This window comes from Psittacula echo (genome assembly GCF_963264785.1).
Source record: "Psittacula echo genome assembly, chromosome: Z".
NCBI lineage: Eukaryota > Metazoa > Chordata > Aves > Psittaciformes > Psittacidae > Psittacula > Psittacula echo.
Window position 1 is genome coordinate 93,256,258 of NC_137742.1, and position 17,148 is coordinate 93,273,405.

The following is a 17,148-nucleotide window of genomic DNA, read 5'->3' on the forward strand; positions in this document are numbered from 1 at the left end:
AAAAAAATAAATTGACATTAGGACCAAAGGAATTTGAGGTCTGAGTAGTAATTACTTATATTTTAATATAAATCAAAAGATATAGTAAAAAAAGTATTTTTGAACAACAGAAGAAACCCTAATTCCTCATAAACATTTGACATCTTAGTGAGAGGCAGTATGCCTCTCCCTGAAAACGGACTTTCCCACTGCTGGAGAATTATTAGGACATCAAGGAGTTTTTAGCAATTCTTGCTAATTTCAACAACAGTCCTCCCTGCTCAGCATTTAAAGACCAACCCAAGAGGAAAGAACTAAGAAGAAACAGAAAGCGTAGAGAAAATGGCAGCTCTGTATCTCTACTCACTTTGTGTTTGTTTTCTACTAATTAATGCCATCTGAAAACACTAAGTTTAAACAGAATATATAGTCCGGTTCTTCAGACCCAAATTCTATTCAATAATATTTCAATTTTAATGATCAACATTTCTACCATAGAACACAAAGACTCAACATATAAACTTTCTCATTTTGAAAAACACAATGTAAATCATGTACATTAACCCTGATACTGCAAAACATGACTGCTGGAATTGCATGGAAGCAGTTATGCAATCCAGACATACTGTTTGGGCAATGTCTTTTCCTTCTTTTAGCTGCTAAATCTTCATCTGAAAATGCAGCCATTTCAATTAAAGTAGAATATAAAGCATATAAAACATAGGGTAATGTCTGAATTTGATATGCAATGTGTGCCTTGAGGCACTGTATCATAATTCGGTCTGGCTTTCATTCTGACTAAATGAGTATTTACCAACGATAAAGGCAGGCTCTACTTTGTTATACAGGTGGAATCCTCAGCTCTCCTCTCCCTCTTTGATTGTTCTTTTCTACCTGAAGGTTGGCATATTGCAAAACTTTTTTGCAAAGTCTATGCAGACTTTATTTCAGTGACCTCTAGTCCTTATAATTACAACTGCTCTGAGCTTCTTGAGACATTGATCATGTCTACATCCATGTTTGTACAATACCCACAGTAACAGGGCATTTTCTAAGTCTGGGGACTCTGGGCAATACTTTAACATAAATATTAAATAATAATAAAGTTCTGTCAAGTCAGTGATCTGTGAACTACAGCAGATTCACGTGATGGTATGTTATGGCTCAAAGGCAACCCTTAGCAGCCATCATATAAAATCTCTATGGTCTAAAAAGCACTTAAACAATGATTTACACAAAAGTCATAAAATTAATAGGAATTACATATATTCAAAATTAGTACATACACCAAAATTGACATTTGTGCTCAGTTAAGTATTTCAAGAGCTAATTTTCCCATTGCTCTTTCAACAATTTCCAAATCAAACTCTAAAAATGTTCATAGATACATACATATAGTAATAAAATACTAATCAACCAAGCATTATGAAAACACTGAAATAGATTCTGATAAAACTGAAAAAAAACCATTTTGCATTAACAAACAAATATAACTAGCAATTAGTTTAAAATAGTAATAGTTTCACAAGAAGTTTGTCAAAGTAGGGCTAAAACTGATTTTCCATTTCATCCATTCCTAGCCAATAATTCCCCCATTTTCACCTATATTATAAGAGCCATACAGTGCCTTGGCATTAACTTTCATTTCTGGGGAAAATGCAAAATGAGCTGGCTTACTTGGAAAATTGGACTTGCACAGAGAAGTAACTAAAAATAAGGGGAAGAAAAAAGAAAATTGCAGAGTTAAATATAGAAAAAAACCTGTTTGGGTATGTCATTAATGAATGAAGGTGGGGTGGGGAAACAAGAGAAGAAACATAAACCAAAAGGACAACATATATCCATTTTTCATTTGGCCACAATGACAAGGATTGCATATTTAAATGAAAGCAAGACCTACTACAAAACAAGTGAAAAATTATATTCACTAAAATAGTCAAATACGCCATCACCCCTTTCTAAGACTAAGCCAATTACAGCTAAACCCACTGCATTTTTATTTTCATCCTACTTTAGTTAAATGTAGACAATTTAAATAGCTTTGGAACAGGAGGGCACATGCTAAGAACTAAGAAAGGTATATCCCACTTTTTGATTCATATGAATTCTAGGGGCAGGTATTATGCAAGCAATGATACTCCTTGTATATAAAAGCCTTACTATATTAAAAAAAAACCAACAAAAAAAGAAAGAATTTTTTTAAATACTACATAGTTACCAAAGTGATACGTATAAAACATTCTTATAGGGATACCTAGCTATAGGTAATAAATAAATAAATAAATGAACTACACTGTTAAGTATCTAACAGAGTTTCAGTAGAAACCCATGGAACTAGACATTTTAAAACTCTCCATAGGTAATGAAAGAATAAATTAAGCTCTAATTAGCTTAAAAATTTAGTAAATTACCTGGAAGAAAAAAGACAAACTTAAAAATGAGACAGTGAAACCCTAAATTTTACGAAAGAAATATAGTAAACGCCATGTATTTGAAAAAGAAAAGAAATGAAAAAAGCAACTTAGTGTTTTGGATGTTTTATCTGGAAAGGAAGAGAAACTACAGCTTCTCTAAAACATGCTCTGAAGTATGCCCTGAAAAAACAGTAGATGCTAAAAGTCTTATTTCAGAAGAAACAGGTTCTCTATTTTGCATGTTTCTTTCAATCATTATTAGGTATCTTTTATTTTTTTCCCTTATTGCTGAAAATAAAAAAGTTACTTCTGCTGACATTAAAAGCCTGATTTTACAAACTATTTAATGCACTCTAAGGATACTGTTAAAAGACATTGGCATGTTGATGTGAGCCATACAAAGGTCAGTGATTTGGAGGCTCTTTCAGACAATTTGCCAGGATTTTGGCATTTTGTAAGCACACATAGGACAGCTCTCCAGCAAGCTGACCTTGACAGTGAATTGGATAAATAAACCTTCAATTTACCCCCTCCAGCTCGATGCTAGTCCAGCTGATCCCTCTGGAGCCTTCACCTGTCCATATCGTTCAACTGCTGGCAACTTTCAACTGACGAACATCCACAGCTTTACAGGTTCTGTGACAAACACCATCTAACAGATAAGGCTTCTGAAAAGTCAAAGTCAATAGTGTTTCCATTGAAAATTTAATGCTGCTTCCATCTTTACCCATCATTCTTCCTACTGTTGCATGTATCCCAGGAGGCACTTCAAGCAAAAGCACTACTCCATAACAGGTAATGACGTGGCATTTAATGATACTGTCCAAAGTGATCCAAGCCCATGGAAAGTAATGTGCACTCATGTACCAGATAAGCACAGCTGAATGTACTAGAACAGCAGTATCTTTCACTGCACTGTCACTAGATACAATGTGACATATGCTCTGCCATTGTACCTGGCTTTTCCTTTTACTTCACCATCAGAGGAAAAGAGCATTTTCAGATACAGAGCACCAAAGTGTTAAGGGAATTCAGTAAAAGGTAGGATGGCAACATATCCGTAATTAAGTATTCACAGCCTCTTTAATACTTCAGTGCTCTTGGATTCGCTACTAAAATCTGTGAATTATACCTCATTGAAGAATGTCCTTAATCGACTCTGACATGTTTTATTGGAGGCAGAAAAAATGTTTCAGTATGATAGATAAGGTTAAAAATGTTACTACTCTGATCATTTACTCTAGTGCCTTGCAAAAAACTCCAAAGCCAAAAACCATTTACATCATTCATCTGATGCAATGGAGGAAAGAAAGCATTATCTGACAGCCCATTTTAGCTGATGGGACAAAGTGCACATTTTCAATTTTCTGACAAAGTTATGTTGTTTATGTAGATAAGACAGAAAAAAAAAAAAAAAAAAGGAACTAAATAAGTGTAACATTTCAACCGCATGCCATAAGGATCTGAAATTTCAGTTAAACAGCAAAGTACCTTGAGACCACGCAGAGCATAGCATAACAAACAAAAATCATTTTTATGGTTTCAAACCAAATAATACATTACATGTTTTCTACTCTAATAGCAGCACAGAGTTTTGAGGCAGCCCTAGAACACTGCAGCAAAGCTCAGCACGACATCTCTATGCATGTGTGAGAATACTTCTCTCACTGTAGCATTACTTAGGAAGTAGTTTAATAAAAACAGCCAAAATGTTTTTAAGTAAACATTTAAACTGAGTTTTTCTTGTACTAATTTTGATACTCTCCAGATATCAATGGTTTCTCTTTACACTACTCACTGCGAAAGGGAAGAAAAGGAATTTCATACATATTCAATTTCTATTATTAGTTTTAGTAAAGTGATCCATGACTATGTGGGGAAGTTAGAAAAATTTTTAAACTCATCAGCAGCAACTTCTCCATGGAAAGACATGGCACTGGCAGAAAAAGATGGTTATTAAATTACATTCCACAGGACACAGCACATTAAGTTTTCAAATAAATTATCTGTATGTTTAAAACCTATGTGAAAGGCCATATGAGAGAGATTGTATGTTTTAAGAGCCTCTGTTTTCACCATGAAAAGAATACGCCATCATTTTTGGTCATGCTAGTGAAGCAAAATTAATAGAAGTGATTTTATTTGCAAGATTATCACTTCAAAACAAATTAGGAAGAAACAGTGTTTACTACAAAGGCAATATAATCTTATTTTGGTTCATTTTGGTACTCATACACAAGAAGGTAAGCACACATTTAAGAACTGGCTCAATTAATTCAGGCTTTGTGGTACACACCTAAATTACTAAAACATCTATGAGATACACCATCACCCATTAGAAACCAAACTGAAAATTTACAAATAATTGGCTAAGGACCTAATTCTACATCATAGAGAAGGCTTTAAATTAGGACCAGATGTTGGATTTTATTCTTTAAACAGCAGCTCTAAGGACAGAGAAAGATCCATCTTCCAAGCCTACTTCTGCCTGCAGACAATATGACCCGTCTTAATGAGGCTGCTGAATGCTTTATGAACAATTCCATCCACTAGTTACTATATTCTGGCACCAAAATTGAAATGAATGAAATACATTCTAAATCTTGTCATTAGGGCAGTATTGCATTCTGCCAAATTTCCAGTGCCAATTCTTATATTCCATTGTGATCAAGCGTTTCTCCAGAACCAAACAGCTAACACAAAGGTCTCCTCCACATCTTGTAATATCAACAGCTCATTAAGAAAACGTAGTTCCCATAGACACTGTTTGGAAAAGAGACACAGGGAAAACAGTTTTCCATATCCCATTCACACCCATGCTACCTGCTGCTAATACCAGCTACCTGTATCTCTGATTATATGGTTAATATCACAATCATAAAAATCCTACTGAACAGAACAGTCCTTCCTCCAAGGTAAAAGGCAGGGGTGATAACAAATAAGGAGAATGGAAAATTTAGGGCATATTTCAAAACTCTGAGCTAAAAATACGGCCATGTACTCAGTAGAATGTAGGAAATAAAAATAAAAACTCCAACACAGAAAAAAATAGGGTATAAGAAATATGTTTGTATGTCACACTGGGGACTGCCAGTCAAAACTGTGCCTCTGTTATACTGATATGCATTAACTATGCAGAGAACTGTGACCTGGGAAAAACATGAAAAAAGGCCACCTTCTGAAAACTATTCTTTTAAGAGCATTCATGAATTTGACAAATAAAAAAGTTTTATTTGTCAAATTCAAATTCAAAGGTCCTACTAGAACTTCTTTTTTTTTAAGTGTATGCTTTAGAAGGCTAATTGTCGCACATGAGAACAAGGTCTCTCTGCCTGCTTCATGGCCATTTGCAGTGGTGAGACTTCCAGCCATGGGAAAACATCGTGTACTACAACTAACCATGCATTCTCCAAAGTAACTGTGGGGAACAGACAGAGTAGGAGGGTCCTATCTTTATCTTCTCTTCCCTGGAAAGACCAATAGAGTAAGGTGGTATTTAATACAAAAATACAAATCTTTATCCCATAGTAAAAAGAAACAGCTCAAAGACCTGGAAGTCTGAGAGTCAGAATTCATGATCTGGAGTTACCTGCCAAATCTTATCTAAACATAGCATAAGGTTACAATTAACCCCAGAATATTTCATTTAAAACTAGTATATTCTTGATGAATGAATCTTTACATATGCAATTTTTCACCACAGAAATTAATACACCATTTCTGCTCATATATCACAGCCATGTATGCAGATGTTCTCTCTTCTATACATCAGATTTTTGAATCCTGCTTTCATGGCCTTTGAAATTATTTATTATATTGGTTTTGCTGCATGATAATTGCTTTTCTTTTGTATGTTGCAGGGCTCAAGAGGAGAAAAGGAGGAGGAAAGAAAAGAAAGAAAATGCACTTTCCTTGTTATTAATTTTGAGACTGCTTTTTTTCTTATTTATTTTAAAGTAAGATGTTTTATTTCCCAGGCAGTACGTACGCCTCATTCGATGAAGTGTGAGGTGCAATTGCTGCCCTAGCTCTGTGTGTGGCTGTGGCCTTAGAAGTCAAGGATAAAAGAAACAAAACTTTGGGGTTTTTTTAATTCTCAAGTGAAAAATCCATTTGATTTCTTTTTGTTTATTGCTGCACTACTTAGGTAATTGCCTGAGTTGAGTCAGACTGACGGCAAGGCTCTGGACCCTCTGACTCCAATGCTTTTGCTTTATTTATTAGTCTCACTTATTAAAAGAATGTCTTGGCTTATATGATGGGTATTATTCAAGCAAAAGATAAATCACTTACATTTGCAATTTAAGTCACTGACTGACAAAAAAACCCATGCTAAGTATTTACAAAGATGGTCTAAAACACACAAAAATCACAAGCTCAGCCCCCCAAAAAATCACATTGTCCAAAAGGGTCTGTGAACACGTGCAATGCATCTAAGTGAAAGAAGGCCATGGTAACTTGCAGGGAAGAGTGAGCCCACACCAAAACTGTAGCCTCGGCATGTATAAAAAACCTGGTCATGCTTGAGCAGATCATATGCAATAGGCTATGACTTACTTAATTCGGCAAAACCTCAGCAAAATTTAAAATATCCTCTGCCTCTCAAAATGATCGAGAGACCTGCTGTTTCAAACAGCACTTTCCAGTATTTTCTAAAATTCTTGATAGGTATTAAGCTCCTGAAATCTCCTATTATGTGGTGATTGCATGTGAAAGCAGAGAGATATTTAGCTATTTGTTACCTCAAACTGTGCTGATGTCCTTTTCTAAAACTCCCAAACAATGCAATTTTTCATTAAAACATTAGCTTACAAAAGAAGTTACAAAAGGAAAGGACTTCAAATGTTTTTTCAATTTTCTTTGATGTTTTAACCTGATGGCCCAAGATAAAACTACATACGCAGACTATATAAGAAATTCATGTGTCTAAACCTTTAACCTTGTCATACACTTTTACATTCTTTCCATCACTAATATGCAACATATTTGTTTTAATAAGCTATTCACTATCCCAAATGTCTTCAAAGACACAAAGGAGTTATGGTGAGAGTCATGTACTGAAAGACAAGACTTCTGATCAATATTCCTGGATCTATATGTCCTTTTGCCTTTGCCTGATTTCTAAGATAACTCCCTCACTCAGACTTCTCCCACTTGTTAATGTTAGCTTCTCTTTCAATCCTGTCCTGTAGCTGAGTTACACTTGCCTTTGGCACAAAGGAAGATGCATTCCTATAAGCCGTCAGGGATATTCTTCATAGTGTTTGGGGTTTTTTCCAGCCTCTTAGTTTTTGTGCTAGTACTGTTCTGGTTGCCATTAGCAATGTAATGTTTTGGTGTACAACTTCTATATTTGCTTGAGGCCACAACAGTATCAGTGTTTAACGTCATATTCCATTTTGTCTCAGACAGCCTTTGAACTCACTTGAAATAAGTGTGGTCTATTGCCACCGACAATTGAAAATGCTAATCCATATGTTATGAAAAACATGATCCACCCTGATGATTTAAGCCAGTAAACTAAATGTTTATTGTGAAAGGAAATGGGAGCCTGAGTTAACAGTTTCAGAATCTCTAGTATTAAACAGTTCATGGCTTACCAAGGTAACACCTTTTCCCTGTTATTTCAGGGCTTACTAGCCAGGTGCCAGGCGACCATCCTACATGCTTTCCCACAACTCTTCTGCTTCATTACAGAATTGTTCAGTACTGCTTACACTCTTTATTTCACTTCCATTCTTTGTTAATGACCACCAAACGTCTCTCAAAGCAAGTCTCTCAATTTACACTTCCAAACTCTTCGGTACTAATATTCTTACCTCTTAAAATTAAATTTTCCTGAAATGCTCATTTCCACTTGCATTGAGGGGATTCTTCTAGTCTGCTCCTAGCCTCCACCCCAGATGTATTTCCTCAATACCACTAACTCTTCATCAGTTGCCTGTTCTCATTTGGCTTCTCTTGCTGTCATTTCACACTTGATTGCCTTCTCTGTAACGTACCATACACTACATATTCTCCTGCTATATTTCATTTTGCTTTCTCTACATTTTAGGATAATCATAAAGGAGCATCAGCTGCTTACTATCTGCTAAGCCTGTTTTCTACTCTGCAGACCTGTAGAATTAATTCCGACCACCTGGTCACTAGAAAGTATCCCAGGACAGTCAGAACTTAATAAACGACCAATTTATGGAAAAAATAAGAACTCACCTCCAGATAAGCCTTTAAAAAGACATGGCTAAAGATTTGCAGTTACAGTGTTAGGGGTGAAAACGGATCTGAAATCCCTCCTTTCTCCAAGTAAGTCTGTAAACAGTTATAGTGTACTTTTTACAGGTGAATGTGGCATTATTATCAAAGTATCTGGGAATATTGCTTGCACATCACAGAAGTTTCACAAGGAGGTTATATCACAGTTTCAAGCTTGAAAACAAAGGTGCAAAAAAAATGCATTTTGATAAAAATGTATTAGCTGAAACCACTAATAATTATTACATGCAAAAGTTTTTACTTTTATATTCAAAGGCAATTTCAAATTTGAGTCAGTTAGTGCTAATTTTCTCCTTGGTGGCAGCACCCAAATTTCTCTTCAAAATTACATATGCTGTCTGAGTTACCACAAAATGTTTTTTGTTTTAATACTACAGTAACACACATAATGGTTACCACTGCAGAAAGATAAAGAGATTACTGAATTCTAAACCTTAGATGGAAACAAATTTATTATTTTAAACTGTGTCACTCTTGCTCCAGAGAAAGAGTGATTATAATCTGCAAGGAGGGAGATAGGGGGAACAAGAAGAAAAAAAAGTAAAACCCTGAAGAAGCAAGCCTTTCATAACTTCACCATTTTTCACAGGCAAGTATAATTACAGTTTTGCATAACCATCTAATGAGAGGAAGTCCTTTCTTGCAGTGTTAATAAAGGACCTTGCATAACATGTTAACAAAGCAATGGCACTCTACGAAGGTAATGTCATTGTGTAATTAGCATGCTCATAAGATGACTTAAGATTACAGTTTATCTGAATCTAATAACTGCCTATCAGCCGCTCTACCATTCTGTCTTTTTCAATATATCTTTCCTCATGAATGGTTTGAGTATCCACCCGCTCAGTACAGAATCACAGAGGGAATAGAACAAGCTGTTACTGGAATTGAAACAAAAATTGAGTTTGAGAGCGATTAAATGAATAAACATTTGCACTTAGTTTAAAAACAGCTTTTCCACATACCTAGACATGTAATTTGGAACACAGTACCACAAGCACCTTTTACATGGCACATGTGAACAGGCATGAGAAATGCTGCTAGAAGTTATACTGGCCACTTAGTACTTGGTATGAAAGTAGGGCTCAGGCCAGAACTGAATAGTTCTCTAAGCCACTCAACAGACTGTTTTCACAGGAAACTACCTGTAGTTGGAACACTCAAATTCAGTATTTACTAGCAGCCAGTATCAAGGACTGGCTTCTTTTCCTCCTCTCCTGTTCTTCTGTACCCACAGGTTCACCTCCAGAAGCGGAACAGAATTCAGCAGAATCTGATCGTACAGCTAAAATCTAGTGGACCAGAATCACTTCTCCATTCCCAGATCTGCAATGTAGGACTCACAAAACTGTAACAAATAAATAACCAGAACTAGTACAAGAAACTTGGCTTGGAACCAGGTAATGTTGATTCATGTATCCCCACATATAAATTCCCCTTTTATCACTTTTTCTTTATCAGGTTCAAGAAAGCAAGCCAAGTGAATAAAAAAGTAGAGATGACAGGTAGTGGTTAAGTTCTAGCTTGGAATATTCTTTACAGTATGTACATTTCAAAGCTGGCAGGGTGATATGCCAGAATTTTGGAGATCATAAATTTTATATCCCCAAATTAGCTGAACAGTGAGGACCTCTATGAAAACAGAAACTGAGCACAGAACACTATGTATTTCCCAACTCAAAAAACATTACAAAGGAATAAGAAATTACATATAAACATTTTCTTAAAAAAAAAAAAGTATCTCCCTGAAGTAGTAACTGTAAAACAAATTAAGACATTTCCAAGTATTTGCTAACCTACTTACAGACATCATTGCTCCCTTGGGCCTTTGTAGCCTTGCACCTTCCTTAACGGACTAGCTGAATAGGTAAATGGGTTATATCAGGCCAGGAAATCAATGTGTATACTGTGTTCTCAGCCACAGATGAGCTTGTCGAAGCCATTTTATTATAGCTCTAGGAGCTGTATTGATCTGACTGTTAACTACTCTGAGGTGGCTAGCAATCCAATGAAGATGCGTTCTGCCGTCCATCCAAATGCTTTCTCCCCTCAATAGCTCTAACAGAGTTAAGTGTTTGCAGACTGAATTAATTTAATGTTTGCTTAATCAAAACTGACTATGCTGGAGCCTAAATTCTATTAATTACTAAAGGAATCACACTAATGCTGTAACATGAGTTAGGCTGGAAGGGGCTTTATTTTACTACGATAAGAGGAAATGAGGGTCATAGGGAAAATGAGGGCATAAGTCAGGAGTCATTTCATAAAAATATCTATTTTTTATTTTACACTCTCTTAATAGAGATAGCTCAGATTTCTGGGTTGTTCTTTTTTTTTCCTGAATGGGGCTATTGTCAGTTAGCAGAATTGACTGATAAGCACAGCAAGTTAAATGTGTACTTGATAATGAGGAAGAAAAAAGTTTCACATCACCCACATTTATTTCTGCAAGCATATAAAGGTCTTCTGTCAAATACAGCCAGATGGATCTTTTCTCTTTAATTTCTTATTTCTATTTAGTCCTAAGGTTTACATAGTTGATCTTCTTCACTTTCTTCTTTGCTTTCCAATCAGAAAAGAAGTTTCCCAAATTTTCTGCACACAACAGCAATTGCCTACAAATAAAACAAGTGTTGTTTGCCACTAATATAACTAAAATATTAACAATATTATCCAAGCAACAGCCAATGTACATGCTGGATTCAGAAGGCTCACAAAACATTTACCAGGGAAACACAGGTAAGGTTTCCAGGCAATTTTTCTCTGGGAAAACCTTACAAGTGCATAACATTCTGCTTGATCAGGTGCACATTTCAAACCCCTTCACATCCCACATTTCACAGAGGGTAGATCTCCACAGTGTCTAGGTTTATTTTCTTTTTTTTTTTTTTTTTTTTTTTTTGTAAGAAGTTATTTCATGCAGCACTTTTGGAAGCTACATATTCTTAAGACAATTTTGGTGCTAAATTATGTCTTCATTTGCAAAACCAAGTGAATTTTCCTTTTTTTGTTTTAATTAAATAGTCTATAGATGAAAAGACTAAGTTTTGTATGGAAGCAAAATAATCTTGATTTGATTAATATAGCCGTATGCTTACAAAGCACACACTGAGTGTTAAATAACAAACAGTAGCCAACTGCACAGATTAGCTACATACGAAACATATGTCCTGGAACAATGATTTTATTTCAAACAGAAGAACAGTCTGTGCTCTTTATTACACCCCAATTTTCTATTTCAGTTACATTCTAAAATACATTTCTGATAACTAGCTTTATTATGTGAATAGTTTAGATTTTTCTCTCACAGGCATATAGGTCACAGCAAAACAATTACAAGGAAAACCTCTTCCTTCTGCTTTTCACGGTCAGCATCATTATTATTTTAAGTGAATGTCAGTTGTCACTTCAAGAGTTTCCCAGACACATTTTCATTTGAGCTGAGAAGCTTCCTGCAATCATATTAATCCAATTAATTGCTTCCATCAGAAAATAGAAATATTACTCTGAGAAAAATTGTTCAGTAAGTAAGAAGACTGAGTCAAACTGTCTTTGTTACATATCAGGAGCCTATCATGACCTCCAGTGTGAGGAAAAAAAAAAAAGTATTATGAAAACTAAACACAGTATATATTCGAGCCAAGGCAACAACTCATGGACATGGGGGGAATTAACATAGACAAAACACCCACAACACAAACTGCACACATTAGATCTGTATCTGTTACCTTATAGCATTGATCTTGATTGGAAGGGGTCAAAAGACCCCACCACCTGTACCACTACAACTGCATTTATCCAAAGCAAACCTTTCAAACAAAAAGGAAAAGCAGATCTCATAAGGGCACTAGCTTTCTGTGACTAAACAGAAGGTAAAGAGACAACAAAAGGTGTACAGACTCTGGCTGGTCACCAGCCATTTTCCAAGTCAAGGAGGGTCATAAACTATATCCTGTAAATTTAGAAATTAATATTTTCCCCTTCTGTTGAAAGTCTTTGAGATGACACTGGAAAGAAATTTGCTGAAAAGGTTTTAGTATAGTTATTACCACTGTATTTTACAGAAATTGAACCATGAATTCAAAACTACATGGATGCTAAACACTGGGTAAAACGTAAGAGCTAGCTGTCAACACACATAAACAAAATATGAAGGGATACAACTTTAAGTCATATTTTAAAAGGATGCTTTTGGAGTTGTTGAACATTCTTCTGCATCAAATCTTTATTACAGTTTGTGAAGCAGAAAAATTTAACACATAACCACAGAATATGCAAAATATATTAAAAACAAAACAAACAAAAAAGACAAAAAAACCCACACACCACACCAAACAACCTGCAAAATGAGACTGCACCATCCAAGAACAACTGAAAGAATTAAATTTCTGTAAGAGTTTCTTCCACCTTGTAGAAAATTTCAGTGCATATATAAATGTAATTTCTTCCCTCCACACTTGGCCTGTTGCTAGGATTCCTGATATGGACAGTAAGATGGTCCTTCAAGAACAGGATCCTTTTCAACTTACAAACTTTTATCCTATCACAGGTCATAAATGAGGTAGAAGGGAAAAAAGCAAACCCTGTGGATGTCACAGGAATTATAACTGATGATTGAAGGTGCTAAAAATGCTAAGATACATTTTGTGGCTACTGTAAGCATTTATACTGTAGTTAACTTTCAGCTCATATTTATTTAATGCAAGCAGAAATTCTGATTTTACTTCTCAGATAAGAATATTCCTTTTGCTAAATGAACAATTTCCATTGAAGTGTAATGTTTGAAATCTGCATTTCATGTCAGAGGTGGCTGATCTACACAGGGAGCAGTGACACCCAGTATAATGAAATATTTTTTTACAAGCCATACCTTTGCACAGCACCAAGATCATTCTGGGTTAAAACACCAGTAAAATGACAAAATTCTCATTACAATTGATTCAGACATGTCAAAATGCATTTTGCTTTAATTAAACTACCCTGCCCTCCACTTTTCAAACATTTCTAAAACATAAATTATATCTTGCATTACAGAAAGAAACAAAGCTGGCTGCTTTAAACCATGATCATTGCAAATTGCAGCATTGACATCTCTGAATTAAAACTGCAGGAGAATTTACATTTAGGCTGCTTTAGCCACTATCTACAGTCATTTGACATATTATAGGATCAGAATAATTTTAAGATGAATATAATATTCTGCCCCATGTATTTCATTAGTGAGGATCATTTGGATAAAAACAGAGGTCTATTTTGTAAGTCCACTGACTCACCAGAGATAACTGTTAAGAGTTCAGTGTTTGTGGTATAACAAGCTATGAATGACAGTGTTCTCTCCTATTTCTCCAGAGTACAGCTTTGCCATCTACCACTGTGATCCCAAAAAAAAAGATCCAGATGTCTGTAAATTAAAGGAGAGCTGGATGACATTCTGCTGTTAATGCTCAGCATACATAAATCGTTGTAATAAGAGAAGACTGTTATATTAACCTTTGTCATGCAATTTTCTTTTTCTCTGTAAGAAACAGGAAAAAAAACAAATTAGGTGGCACAATAATTCTATTTTAAAGCAGAAGGGTTTAGAGAACTTTATCGCCTTTCCAGTCACATGATTCCCACTTACCTGGAATTTTATATGTGCCCTATAAGAAGTTAATATGCACACATACTTCACTTCAGTTGGTATATTGCTAGAAAGACAGAAAACATCTTTCCAAATAAATCATAATTTTAGAAGAATAGATGCTGAAAGACAGGAAACTATGAAATTTAACCTTTGCCCTACCAAAAATCCATCTTACAGTCACTGAAATGCTTTAGTTCCCTCCCTCTGTTATCACATGTGGAAAATGGGACATTAAAAATTCTACATTTTAAGAATTAATATACAATCTCAGCTTCTTCTGTGTACAAATGTAAGTATATTGTCTCATGAGGAAGCTGGTAGGATTGGGACCTCGACCTCAATGGTACCCAGTAAAGAGTTAATGGGTTTCTAAACAGACCTGGTAATACTTTAGGTCTCTGGTGTATACAGCATATATGCATACTATATGAGATTAATGTGAAAATTTACCCTCATGCCAGAGACCTGCCATACCTCCAAAGCAATTTAGTTTGAAAAATTTCAATTCTGATAAAAATAAATAAATAAATAGGTACTCAAATTAGCTGCCTTAACTTTAAACGACATGTTGGCATTTGAAACATCCTGTCATTCCTCACTGGCTCCTGCTGTTCTTCCAAATGAATACGGGTCTCATGTCATGTCTTATGTTACATCTGCCCCATTTCTCACTATATATACACATATATATAGTGATATATATATATACATATATACATATGTATATGCATATATAGTTAGATATACACACATACACACACACACATATATACCGATATATAGGGGAGACAGGGAACAGGCAGAATAGGGTTTTTTTGCAAATTCCATCCCTATCTCCCAACCTATTTTTCAAAAACACAGTATAGATGCACTGGGTGAACAACAGGGTTGAGGATGGAGCTTTCAGAGCTTGAAAAAAAACATTCATGACAACATGGTTTCAAAGGAGGACTCAGACATTCTCTGACCAGTACTGCAGTAGGCAAATGGATAATTAAAATACTTACATTCAATAGAACAGAAAAGTGTAACCATATGGAATTAGTTTTGCATCATTTCAGTACATCCATACTTCACACCACAAAGTACTTGTAAGAGAAAATAAATACAAAAAAAAAAAAAAAAAAAAAAAGAAAAAGAAAAGAAAGCCATATAACCTGATCCTCCCATCATAGTACTAGACAGGCAAAACTAATATATTATCAACAACTACCTAATAAAACAGGGAGTTAGTCTAACCTAGTGCATATTCCCCAGATTGGTTCACCTTAATCCAAGCTTTTTTGGTTTTATTATTTCAACTGCATATCAACCTTCCCTTTTCATTCCTCATAAAGTCACCTCAAAAGGGTCCCATACGCACCGAAATGGAGATATAAGTAAATTTATTCTAAATATATTTTATATATATATATAATATGTCAATATATACCATATTTTGATTCATTTGAACTGACCAGTAACAAGACTTCTTCCAGAGATTGCTCATACTATTTTCAGGAGAGAATGGAAGTTCACATTTCTTCCTTTCATTTACACTAAATATTACTAATAGTACTAGATAAGATTTGGTCAAAATTTAGGTTGTAATTCCAAAGACTTTGAATTTAATAAAATGCTAAGATTTTCTGTTAGAGTTTTCAAACACACTTAATTCTATTGAAAATATGACAAGTTTCAGAATACTTGCTAATGTGAGTTAGCAAGCCATAATAAACAGCAATCTTGCATGAGGAGTAGGAGAATATCTAAAATTGTAAACAGATTCAAGCCTGACACCTGATCAGTTGATAGCTAAAGGAATGGAAAAGATACCCTGGAAAACTCCTCACCTTACTTTTCCCAACAGAAACATCCAGGAATCTTAGTATAATTTCAGAAAACTAGACACACAGTTAGCAGTTTCAGTATGTTTGGAAACAAATTGCACATTCCCAAAAAAATACAGACTTTAACTGAGAACAATTATCAGAAGTTACTGGGATGCCATACAAATTCCACTGCAGAAAGGATGCTAAATGCGTTATGAACATATTCCCATGCTGCAAAGGTTGAAGGACTGCTGTACACTACTGAAGTAGTATCTCTCAACTTTCCCATATCAAAGTCCCCAACTTCTACAGCGTGTGACAAATCCAAATGCAAAAAAGCTTCCCTAAAGTCAGACTTCATGCTCTTAAAGATGAACCCCTGCCTGAGCTGTTTCTGCACCCAAAGTCCATAAAAATTACTGTTTATATAATAACAGCAATAGATCACTTTGATGCACTCCATTCTCTTTTAGATTTTTATAAATTCTCTGCCAAATAAATTGAAAGACCATTTCAAGAAAGTCAAGGTATAAGTTTGGGATCCCACTCAACACCAGGAAACATGTATTTTACCAAAATAGTATGAATAAGGAGTTGAAACTAATATTTCTAAATTTACCTTGATGCATACTTTCCAAATGTAAGGAAACTTGACAGGCAGCTGCAGTACAACAGAAGTCAGGGACAGTGTGTCGGCTTCCAATTCTGGCTTTCACTTTACATTAAGATAAATGTAAACACATGGAATGCATCTGCTAAAATATACTGGATTTACTCTTGACTTTCTTTTTACTGCCTCTGTGTTACAAATGCAGTAGTTTTTTATCTTCAAATGTACATTTTCCCATGAAACAAAGTTATTTTTTTCAAAGTATGGGTTGTATAAACTTTTTCCACAATCCTTTTTGAAGGAAACATAAAGTACTTTATTTTCAAGGATGGACGGACAGAAACAAGGAAACAAGGACAGACGGACAGAAACAAGGATGGACAGACAGAAACATGGATGGAAACAAGGAATGATGAACAGACGGAAGGAAACAAA